Below are 12,741 nucleotides of genomic sequence, written 5' to 3' on the forward strand. Positions count from 1 at the left end.
AGCTTATATAGGAAAAGCTAGAGAATCTGCAGACAAACTATTGGCACTATTAAGAGATTGCGGCAATGTTACTGGATGTCAATCGATACAGAAAATTTAATCAACTAGAAAATGTAAAATAAATTGTTTAAAATATCATTCACCATTACAAAAAATATATATATAATACACTTAGGAATAAAACTAACCAAGTATGTGTAGAATCATAACGAAGAAAATTATTATTCTATGCCAAACAAAATCCCAACAGTATTTTTTTCATAGAACTTGACAAGCCAATTCTAAAATTGATATGGAAGAGTAACAGGCTAAGAATAGCCAAGAAAATTTTGAAGAAGAATGAGGGGGTATTCATCCTACTAGATATCAATTTATTATAAAACTATATTAATTTTCAAACAATGTGATATTAGCACAAAAATAATCAAATAGACCAGAGAGCACTAAACTTTTTCTGTAAAGAGTCAGATAGTAAACAGTTCAGGCTTTTCATGCCAATGGATACAATTGAGGATATTATGTCGGTACTTAAGAAACAAGAGAACAACTCCTTCCCCACCCCACCCCATTTGCCTGGGGTGGGCCATCCCAGGCTGTGAGCAAGCTTGGTACCCTCTGTTAGAGACATTCTCTAGATGAAGAGCTACTGACCAAAGGATAAGGTGCCATTCACCAACCATCCCGATTTGCCTGAGACTGCTTGTGTCATAGCCCTAAAAGTCTCACGTCCTGAGAATCCCCTCCATCTCCGGAAAACCAGGATGGTTGGTCACTCTACCTAAAGGAGAAAGGCCTGGCGGGCTTGGAGGAGGGAAGAGTGGCTGCCACCACAGTCAGTTTCATTTTTGACTCCAGCAACACCCAGACCCCAGCACACCCTTCTCTTCTCCCAGAGAACTTGGCTGTCTTAACTTGGGCAGGTGGCCAGAGGGAAGGCAACTCGCTAAGTCACTGACTTCCAAACTAAGATTCCAATGGACTGAGATTCCACTGCTCCATGCTGGCAGTTGCCAAAAGTAGAGCCTCCAACAAGTATGCGGAGACCAGTGTGGGCCCTGGGCAGCAGGGAGGTGTGGCATTCGGAGAGGGGAATGAGGCAGAGGCGTATGCCCAGACTTGGTCTTCACCACTTACATAAAAAGACTCACTCATAAAAAGTTAACTGTAGATTAGGCAATTCTCCAAGACAGCATTCCTCTATGAGGTGACACAGGAATTAAGGCTGCTATGATTATGTGGCTCCATTTCTCTACAGCCAACCTCCATGCCCATGATGAAAGGGGGAGGGATGGAGAGAGAGGGACAGAGAGAGAGATTGACTATAGAATCACAGATATTTTACACTGCCTCAGCCAGAAGATAACCGCATCACTTCTGCTCACATTTTATTGGCCAGAACTAATCATGTGGCCTTGCAAGGGGACTGGAAGGTATAGTTTTCTCTTGTTCAGGAAGGAGGAATATGAGACAGAATTTGGTAAATACACAGCATACATAGCATTGTCTCTGCCACAAATGCTCATTATAGTTTATAAGGTGAAAACAATACAGTTTGTAATGTAAAAGCTTGAAAACAATACAAATATCCACCAAAGTGTTAAATTAAGTAGCACAAATGTATGCATTGGAATATTACAGTGAAAATGAATGGGCTAGATCTGCATGTCTAAACATCCATAAATCTCAAAAATATAATGTTGAAAAAGCATAAAAATGTGGATGGGAGGGATAAGCACCAACCTCTAGATAAGGATTACCTCTGAAGATGAAAGGAGGGAGGGTAATGACATAGTGGGTGGAAGCAGAATGAGTCTTCAACGGTATGAAATGACATTTTGTTTCTTTTTAAAAATAATCTGTGGGGCCGGCCCCGGTGGCCTCGTGGTTAAGTTCAGCACGCTCTGCTTCAGTGGCCCAGGTTCAGTTCCCAGGCATGGACCTATACTGCTCTGTTCGTGGCCATGCTGTGCTGGAAGCCCATATACTAAAAAATAGAGGAAGACTGTCACAGGTGTTAGCTCAGGGCGAATCTTCCTCAAGGAAAAAACAAATGATGTGTAAAGGCAAATTTATAGGAAAAGAGGGCTGATTAGTGGTTGCCTGTGACTGAGGGTGGGAATGGGGAGTGACTACAATGGACAAGAGAGATCTTTAAGGGGTGATGGAAGTCTTCAAAAATTGAATTGTGGTGATGGTTACACGTCTCTGTAAATCATTGTATTCTACACTTAAAATGGTGAATTTTATGGTATTTGAATCTTACCTCAATAAAGCTGTGTAAAAAAACTATCTGTAATAAATATAGAAAAATTCTATATTGTGTGACTCCATTAATATAAAAATAAAATGTTTGGATATGCATCAAAAGCTTTTTTTTAAATGATGGGGTATAGTAGTTGGTTTCTACGTATAGATCTGATGACTCCAGTCAATTGCTTTTTGGAAAGGAAACAAAGACTATGGGATTGAAAGATAGCACGGCTGAAATAATAACAATGATAACAATAACTACTTCATATTATTTGATTTATTAATTTAGATATGTGCTTATCTAAATTTTACATTAGGCATGTTGATTATCCACTCTCATTTCGTGAAGCCAAATCAACGTTTTCATCTCACTGGATCACTTTTTGCATCATCTAACACAATTTCCCAGAGCACACCATTTTTACTTCCAAATAATAGCAGAAGATACAGCATTTTAAAAATACTTATATGATGTTCTCTCTAGAAAAAAAATGTATCCCGGCAATAACTACCTATAGGCCTAACATACATAACAATCCATTTTTTCCCATTAATAATTTAACATAGTGATTAAAAGTATAGGCTTTGGAATTTGATGAGTGAACAACTGTTGAGAACTTACTAAGCACCAAGCTGATCAATCTTCACAATAACTCTTTGAAGTAAATAATGTTATTTAGCATGACTTTTCAGATGAAGAAAAACAAGGCTCTGAGAACTTGAGTAATTTACAGTTAGTGAGGATCTGGTGGCAAAGCCCAGATTCCTACTCTAGCTCTTCCTATCAAGAGTCTAATCTACCCGGAGCCATGTCATAAAACTAACCACAAGGATCTGGTGGAAGGAGAGTGTTGTCCTCAATCCTTGTCCACGTTGTCAGAGCAAAACCTTATGTTTTCAGTTCATCCAATGATTTCAGGTAATTTTAATACCAAGGGTTCTAGAGAATTCAGATGTCGTTGCCTGAGTTTTTCTGACTGTCTTTTAAGGAAGGTTCCACATTCACCAAATCATGGATAATCCTCCTGTTACTTTAACTCCATAGAGGACCCAGGAGCGTTGGCTGACTCAATAGCCAGGTAGCAGATCAGAGATGGCTGACATTCTCTGGCAGCAATGGAATAAAAAGAAAAGTATAAACCCCAAAATGAAAACAGCAGTAAAGAGACCATCAGAGAGCTCACTCAATTTCTGAAGACAGAAAGCAGATGTAGAAGTGGTAACTGACAAAACGCAGCAGAAGAAGCAATAGCCTAGAGGATGCATAGAGGGATACAGCCAAGAAAGGAGTCAGTATGCTCTCTGGGATCAGACAAATGCTCACTGTTTAGAAGTACCAGACACAACAAAAAGTAGGAGTGAGGTGAGGAACTGACAGCATAGGGATTAATTAAAAATCTGTATGTGGAACAGTTGAGTCTTCCCAACTTCCAATTCCACATGCACAGAAATATTTGCCACCAGGGAAAGGAGGCTTCTTCTCTGGAAAAATTAAACAGCTAAAGCAAAGGCCTCTGCTTTCCGATCCTTGGGAGTTCCCTACCACATCACCCTAAAGTGAAGTATACCCATTGATCAGCTTTATCTAAGCACAGAGATCCACAGCAGTTGTTTATATTTTATTTCATTATTCTTATAGATGAACAGATACCCAAGGATCATCAGGCATTTGAAGAAATTTTGCAACGGAAAAGAGATCAATAATAAACAGAAAAATGGCCCCAAGAGAAACAGCAATCGTTCAGGGAATAAAGAGAACTTAAACAACAATAAGAACACAATAATTTTTTTATCGTGGTAAGAGCACTAACATGAGCTCTACCCTCTTAACAAATTTTGAAGTGCACAATGCAGTATTGTTAAACACAGGCACTATGTTGTACAACAGATCTCCAGAACTTACTCATCTTGTATAAGTGAAACTTTATACCCGCTGAACAACAACTCCTCATTTCCCCCTCCCCCTAACCCTTGGCAACCACCTTTAAACTCTCTGCTTCTTTGAGTTTGACTATTTTAGATACCTCACATAAGTTGAATCATGCACTATTTGCCCTGCTGTAACTGGCTTATTTCACTTAGCATAATGTCCTCCAGGTTCAGCCATGTTGTAGGATACGGCAGGGGTTCCTCCCCTTTTAAAGCTGAATAATATTTCATTCTATGTATATATCACATCTTCTTTATCCATTCATCCATCAGTGGACATTTAGGTTGCTTCAATGTCACGGCTGTTGTGAATAATGCTGCAGTGAACACAAGAGTGCACATCTCTCTTCAAGATCCTGATTTCAATTCTTTTGGATATACACCCAGAAGTAGGATTTCTGTATCATATGGTACTTCTGGTGTTTTTTAGGAACCTCCAAACTGTTTTCCATAGTGTCTGCACCAACTTACATTCCCATTAACAGTGTACAAGGGTTCAAATGTCTCCATATCCTAGCGAGCACTTCTTGTCTTGTTGGGTTTTTTTTTTTTATAATAGCCATCCTAGCAAGTGTGAGGAGATATCTCATTATGGTTTTGATTTGCATTTCCCTGGTGACTAGTAATGTTGAGCATCTTTTCATCTCCCTGGTGGCCATTTGTATGTGTTCTTTGGAGAAACGTCTATTCAAGTCCTTTGCCCATTTTTTAATCAGGTTATTTTTTTGCTATTGAGTTGCAGGAGTTCCTTATGTATTTTGGATTTTAACCCCTTATCAGATATATGGTTTGCAAATATTTTCTCCCATTCTGTATGTTGCCTTTTCACTCTTTTGATTGTTTCCTTTGCTGTGCAGAAGCTTTTTAGTTTGATGTAGTCCCACTTGTCTATTTTTGCTTTTGTTGGTTGTGTTTTTGATGTCATATCCAAGAAATCATTGCCTAGACCAATGTCATGAAGCTTTTCCCCTATGTTTTCTTCTAGGAGTTTTATAGTTTCAGGCCTTACATTTAAATCTTTAAGCTATTTTGAGCTGATTTTTATGTATGGTGTAAGATGTAAGATGCCCAGTTTCATTCTTTTGAATCCCACTTACAATAGCATAAAAAAAGAATAAAACACCTAGGAATAAATTGAACCAAGGAGGTGAAAGACTTCTACAGTGAAAATTACAAAATATTGATGAAAAAAGTTAAAGAAGACACAAATAAATGGAAAGACATCCTGTGTTCATGGATTGGAAAACAATATTGTTCAAATGCCCAAACTACCCAAAGAGATCTACAAATCCAATGCAATTCCTATCATAATCTCAATGGCATTTTTACATAAATTTTAAAAAGTTCTAAAATTCATATGGAACCACAAAAGACTGAATAGCCAAAGCAATTTTGAAAAAGAAAAATAATTTTAAAACAGCATCCTCAGAGAGATTCAAGATATTGCATCCCTAAAACAAGGAGAAAATGCTATGACAAAGAACCAATCAGAGAAAAAGAAAGAGCTTGTGTAAATTTAAAATGTGATTTCCAAAATAAAATTAAGTAACAAAGTTGAGCATAAAGCTGAGGAAATTTTCCAGAAAATAGAATACAATTCTGAAAGAAAAGTACTTTCAAATGAGAATTCTGCATCTACAAACTTATCAATCAAGTGTGAGACTAGAATCAAAACACTTTCAGACACTTAAAACTCAAAAGGTTTCTCTCTCACACATTATTTCTTAGGAAGTTACTTGAGGATCTATTCCAGCAAGAAAAAGTTAACAAACAAAAAAAGACATTGAGATCCAAGAACCAGTGGCTCCCCCCAAGGACTGCAGTGAAGAGAACTCCTAGCGTGATTGCTGTTCACTAGAACTGGGGGGCAATCAGGCCAGATCGGAGCAAAGTGATGGAAAGCTCCAGGAGTGAGGTATCCATAGAAAACAACAGGAATCAAGAGACTCCTCTGATACCATGCTTAAGAAACTGGACCAACCAAATAGATGATAAAGGCAGGCGATGTCTGGGAATTAGGAATGCAACTAAGCAAACAATAACTTAGGCAATACATGCCCACAGACTCTTCTGGAAAGAACTACTTAAGGATGAAATACATCCAGGCAAGAGATAAACAAAATAAACATCTTATAAATGGAGATTCTTTGGCAAAACAGACTGGTGTTCCAAGCATTAAATCCCTGTAAACATAAAACTAAAAGCAACCAACTATGGAAATTGAGGTTATAGGTACTTCCCATCTTAAGCAATGTGGTGAATGGAAAAACTACATTCCTCAGCCTCCCCTACAGATGTGGCGAGGTGAGGGGAGCAGGCAGTGAAATATATATGTGCCAGTTCGGGCTTCCGGAAGTATCTTTTTTACCTTCTCCCCACCCCCCCCCACCTTCTACCTGCTTCTTGCCTGGAATATAGACATGATGACAAGAACTCCAGCAGCCACCTTATGACCTTGAAAATTAAAGTCACACACTAAACATGGCAAAGCAGGAAGACAGGGGAAGCTGGGTTCCTAATAAGTTCATGGAGCCCCGACCATGTCCTGACTCCCACCTCCAGTCTTTTTTTAGGTGAGAAACTAAATCCTTATGTGTTTGTCACTACAGTCAGGTCTCTATTCACTGGCAGTCAAACACAATTTCTAACTGATTCTTAGAACATGGAGTCAATGTTATCAACCTTGACAATGTGATATATTATTATATGAAACAAAAATTGGAAAAGGAGAGGAAAAAACATAAGTGTGATTTCCTCATCTTTCATAGCAGGGAGTCAATCAATATTATTAAAAGTGAAACAAGAAAGAAAAAACACAATAACACCAACCTATTGATGTTTTTTCCATCAATTTTTATCCTTACCCTTAGAGAGATCTATTAGAAACTGATATGCCTTATGTTGAATATTTTTCCAAAGTGTATAGTTTCTTCAGTTTGACCTCATTTTCTCTTTATCCCATTAAATTCTAGTACAAGTAAATTGAATAATGTAATTAAAACTATGTATAATATGACTCAAATTTTATCATAAATTGGTTCTGTATGCTTATTACCTATCTGTCTCTATGTGTGCAATGAGATATCTAGAATGCTGTTAACGTCATGTTAATGGTGGTTCCATCAGGGTGGTGAGAATTGGGGTGGTTTTAGCTTTCAACGTTTTACTTTGAATTGCTTGAATTTTTTATAATGAGCATGTATCATTTTTAGAAGAACAATAAAGTCATTTTGAAATGAGAGGATTAGAGTCGAAGGTCTCCAAAGATCTCCAAGCTCTAAAAGTCTATGATTTAATATTTTATGAAGCAAACACAGATCCATAATTCAGTGATAAAAGACCCCACATTCTTTTGTAAAAATAATCTCTCACTGCATCTTCTAGCCTCCTTTGACCACTGCTCTTTGTCTAGACTCAAGCCCTATTGGAAAAGCATTAGATGACCCCAAATCATTAACCTTAGAGGATAGTGTGTTCTCACCAACCAAAAGCAATTTTTTTAATACAAATGAAAATTTTAAAACATAAAGCATGCTATCTAATCCAAAAACAATGAAGAAACATCAACTTACATATAAAGTAGTTTTAAGATTTAATTGTAATGACGGCAAAGTGTCTACTTAGGTTGTAAATATAACTCATATTGACGTCCCTTTTCTCAAAACAAGGAATCCAAATAGATTATCTGGTAGGAACATCCACTATTCCTCTAATCTTCCAGCTCTTTCATATCTCTGTGTCTTTGCACACGCCGTAATGCTTTCTCCCTCGTCTATAATTTGGACAAACGTCATTCACCTGGGAAAATTCAGTCCCTCCTACCATTACAGGCACACCTTGTTTCATTGCACTTTGCTTTATTGTGCTTTGCAGTTATTGGGTGGAGGGCAAGACTCTCCATCAGGAAAAAGATTATGACTTGCTAAAGACTCAGATGATGGCTAGCAATTTTTAGGAATAAAACATTTCTAAATTAAGGTATGTACATTTTTTAAGACAAGATGCTAACCATAACTTTTATATGCACTGGGAAACTGAAAAATTCGTGTGACTCGCTTTATTGTGATATTCGCTTTATTGTGGCGGTCTCAAACTAAACCTACAATATCCCGAGGTATGCCTGTACAGGCCTGTAGCACTTGGTGTATACCTCTGTTATAACAGTTCTCAGGGCCATTATGTGTAATTGTGCAGGTTGTGCACTGCACAGAGGCACCCAGCTGAGGGAGTAAGTGGGAGCCGAAATCTATCCTAAGCTCAGCTGCCAAGCCAGGCTGTACCTGCCTAGAGGAAGTCTCTTTTATATTTGCACAAAGACATCTTATAAGTTCACATGGACTCTTACAATTGTTTGGATTGAAATCAGAGTTTGCTTGTCTATTGCTCCTCCTAGACTGTGAATTCATCAAGGACCTGGCCTAGAGTAGGAACCTCATGTTTGTTTAATGGATCCTGAATAAATATAAGATATAAACAGTTCCCTTAATCTCTTAACATCACAGTGAAAACAAGTGTCAGGCATTTTTTTCTCCCCTTATTTAGGTTGAAAAATATTTTTTAAAAGTCGTACAGAAAAAAAAGGAAGAAAATAAAACTAATATTTCATGCGTAGCAACTGTATGTAAAGCACTTCACATATATTATCGCATTTTATGTTCCCAATAACCCTACCCATTAAATCTTATCAGGAGCGACAATCAAAATATTTAACAACCAGTACAGCATGGGCACCCACCATTCAGAGTGGACACTGACCCAATCCCAATCAGAACAGAGTGCAGCTGTAAACAACTGCCCCACCCACGCTGGTAAGTATCAGCTGAAGGTTTGCCCTGAGTAGATCATCCCCACATTACAGATGGGCAAATGAATGCTCACAGAGGTTAGATAATGTGTCAAGTTCACATAGCTAGCAAGTGGAGAAGCTAGGAGTAGACCCTGGATGAGATTGATTCCCCAAACCGGTGCTCTTTCCCCCATACCATGAGGCCTCTCCTTGGTCTCTAAAGCCCAGCAGGAGTGTGGGAAGCGGGGTCTAAGTTTCCTGATGTCTATTCCAATGTCTATTCACTAGACTGCTTCCCTTCCCCAAAGAGGAATAACCATTGTTTATGACTCTAAAGTAATGACCCTCATTCCACAAGTCACACACAACAAATAGTCACGTTGCTTTAGAGTCACACTTCATGTCCTAATAAATCTGAGTGGGACACTTTTATTACTTTATACATTGAAAGCGTTAGCAAAAGGAGACAATTCTTAAACAATGCTCTTGGTTCCCCTTGCATTTTTTAAAGTCTATATTCTTTAAATTTGAACTACATCACGCAGTTCCTTTCAGCAAATACTCTTCAACTGCTGAAGAATATACCAAATGTAATTTTGTTCTGTGAAAGTTCAGGGCAATACTTTGCATCCTGCACATTTTACTATCAGTTGAAGAATTCTAGCTTAAGATTTCACATGTATGTTCTAAGAACATATATTATTTTTGGATCATGTTATTCATTCAATCCTTGGGTCAGTCATTGCACAGCACTCTGGCCAGGCACTATACATCATGCCAAATCCCCACTGGGAATGACAACATTCAACAATGTTTGGTTTGCTTTGAGGTTGTTTTCCATTACAGCCCTGTAGGAGCTTCTAATAAATTTGTTTCTGCTATGAAACCAATTCTTTGTAGAGGAAAGGAGATTTTTTTCTTCCTTAGATCAGTTTTACTGGAATATAATACTAACCTACAGGCAATCAACTCATTCTGATTTTTGACCCAAAATTTTTTTTTTGGAAATAAAAGAGTAAACCTAAGGAAAGACTATAACAAAAAAAATGCCTTTTTAAATACACGATTTCTTCTTTTCTTACAAAAATAAATGGTGGCTTTCAAAAATGCAAAATTTACAGAAAGACATGTTCAAATTCCTTTAGAAGAAATCGACCAAACCATGAAATACATTATTTCCAACTACACTGATGCAAGTACACATAGAAAATAATATATATATATGCCTCTTTTAATATGGGTTTTGGATCTTTTTTCTATGCAAGTCACAGGAGTGGTATTCAAAATATTTAACAACCAGTATGGCACAGACATCAGCCAATCAAAATGGAAGCCAACCCTAGCCCTGGAGCAGAAGCCTAGGCCCTCTGCTGGACCACAAATGAACCCTTTAGTTGCTGGGCGGCAAGAAGATCTCGGGGTTTTCAGGAACGGATAAGGTCAGCTGGGGTGGGGGAGACACTGGAGGAGCTCAGGGAAGGAACTATTTACCAATCATTACCAGGCATTCAGTATTTTAATAACCAGTACACCTGGTTATTAAATAATTACCTGTAGCATATTTTAATTTATATTATATTGTAGCATTAAATTAAATATTAGCATAGTATTTAAAATAACCAATACAGTGAGTACCATCTGAAAATCAATTCTGCTAGTCAATACACTGTACTCAAAATGTCCATCTTGCCTGCCAGGCCCAAGCTTTGTCCAATTACCCTACCCGTAGCCCCTGCTGCCCAGGCAGTCATGTTATACACTAAATTACTCAGCCCTTCATTGGCCACAGCCAGCAGGACTCAGTACGGACTCACAATCCAAGCACTGAAAATACATAGGCCGACCAGCAACTCTTTCTGACCTGACACAAAGATAAACTGGCAAGCCAGTCAGATTCCCAGTCTTAGGAATCTGAGTTAGGAAACACAAAAAGACCGATGCAAGTAGGAATTAGTTGTTTCCTGGCAGGAAATGAGAATGGGAAAGCTAGGGTTGGACAAAAGTGGCAGCAGTTAACCACAGAAGTGAGTATGGACATCACAATCAGCACATGAGGAAAGGTGGCAATCCAGGTGCTAGGAGTGACAGAACACAGGGAGACCTCCGTTTTGGGTTTACAAATCAAGGGATCTCAGGAACACAACTGACAGACGACCTAGAGAAATTCTCCTGGATTGAAACCACCGACAAAACCCCACCAAAGGCCTGATTCAAGCAACCTAGAACAGCAGTTTATAGAGTGTAATTCCTGGACCAGCAGCATCAACACCGCCTGGGAACTTGTCACAGTGCAAATTCCCACTGAAGCAGAAACTCTGGGGGTGGAGCTCAGCAGTCTGTGTTTTAATAAGCCCTCCAGGTGATTCCGATCCAAGCTCAAGTTTGAGAACCAACCCCTCAAGCTGGCTTTGCCCAGAGTGCCAGAATTACCTGGAAATGGACTGTTGCTGCCCTTAGAGCATCTCAGGGGTAATCCCACCAGAGGCAGATTCTCCAGTTGGTCAGATTTGCTGACCAAGGAACTCCCTTATCTGCAATACACGTGGCCTACCAGTTCCAGTATATAATTCACCATCCTCATGCAGCTGCAGGATGCAACATATACTCTGAACCAGCAACCATAGGCAGGCCCAGGAATTAAGTTGAAGATGCCACCCAAAAGTTACAGACACTGAGTCCGACAAGCAGCTTTTAATGTGATCTTTTCACATTACTTCTAGATAAAACTGCATTGTCTTCCTCCTGGAATTAGGGAAGCAGGTTTTTGTGGTTGAGGCATAATAGGTAGATTGTTTTAGGCAGAGACAACTTGGTACTGCATATAGGAGAAAGGTTAGCATATCAAGGGGCAAGAAACAGACGATAGGAAAATGTCAATTTACTGCCTGTTAGTCCACTGCCTGCCTGCAACCTCTGCTGCTCATGCTTCTAAGTTTTATATCACATGACCTTGGCCTCTAGCCATAGAGTGTACCCCTGACCGAGGTGCAGCTGTCAGTCAAACCACTTACCTACAATGTGACCGGATGCAGAAGATGATCTGTACCCGTTGATTCTCCCACTCAAAAATCTGAAGACTGCAGCAGTGAGAAATGACACCTGAAGCTTACCAAAAATGCCCTGAGGAAGAGAAGGATCTATGAAGGATTATGGCAAGGCAAAGATACAGCCAAACCAGAATGCATTGCACAGTACGGAGTTGCAAGAAATAACCTCAGGAGGCCATACACTATAGAGGCTACAGACACATAGAGAGAAAAGCAGAGATACTGAGAGAGAACGACAATGACTGGCACATTGAGAGAGACGTCATGTAGTCCTGGAGAGAGATGGAAAGTTTAACTGCCAGGATTCCCTGGCCGGTGTCCTTGCAATACCCACCTTTTCGTATTTAGGTAATGGAAGTGAGTTATCAGAATGCCTGAGGAGGGGACTACTTAAATTAGTTTGAGTGTAAGAGCAGGTGAGGGAGATTAACAAAATGAGAGACACAGAGTCAACAAGAGAGACACAGAGTCAATGACAGAGACAAAGACAAGGAAAGAGAGAAAAATACACACAGACCAATGGAGATAGAGAAAGACAGTCCCTAGAGATGCAAAGCTGGAAGGGCATTCTGTCAGAGAAAGGGTCAGAGCCACAACTCCTGCTCCCAGGAGTTTAACCTGAAATCCAACTAAAGGAAGAATGAATGAATAATGAACATACAAATGAATAAATAGTAAATACTTTTTAAATGAATAGATAAAGTTAATGACATTTGTCAGGATGGACAG

At 39.0% G+C, this 12,741-nt stretch overlaps 1 long non-coding RNA gene across 1 annotated transcript in view; it reads right to left on the bottom strand.

Moving 5' to 3' along the window:
* The window catches only part of LOC123282365 (uncharacterized), a 63,374-nt gene extending 50,633 nt beyond the window's left edge, over window positions 1–12,741 (bottom strand). Inside the window, exon 1 of the long non-coding RNA XR_011499734.1 lies at window positions 11,977–12,741. This is a non-coding gene — a long non-coding RNA (uncharacterized lncRNA). The remainder of the gene's footprint in view (window positions 1–11,976) is intronic.

This window comes from Equus asinus, chromosome X, assembly GCF_041296235.1.
Source record: "Equus asinus isolate D_3611 breed Donkey chromosome X, EquAss-T2T_v2, whole genome shotgun sequence".
NCBI lineage: Eukaryota > Metazoa > Chordata > Mammalia > Perissodactyla > Equidae > Equus > Equus asinus.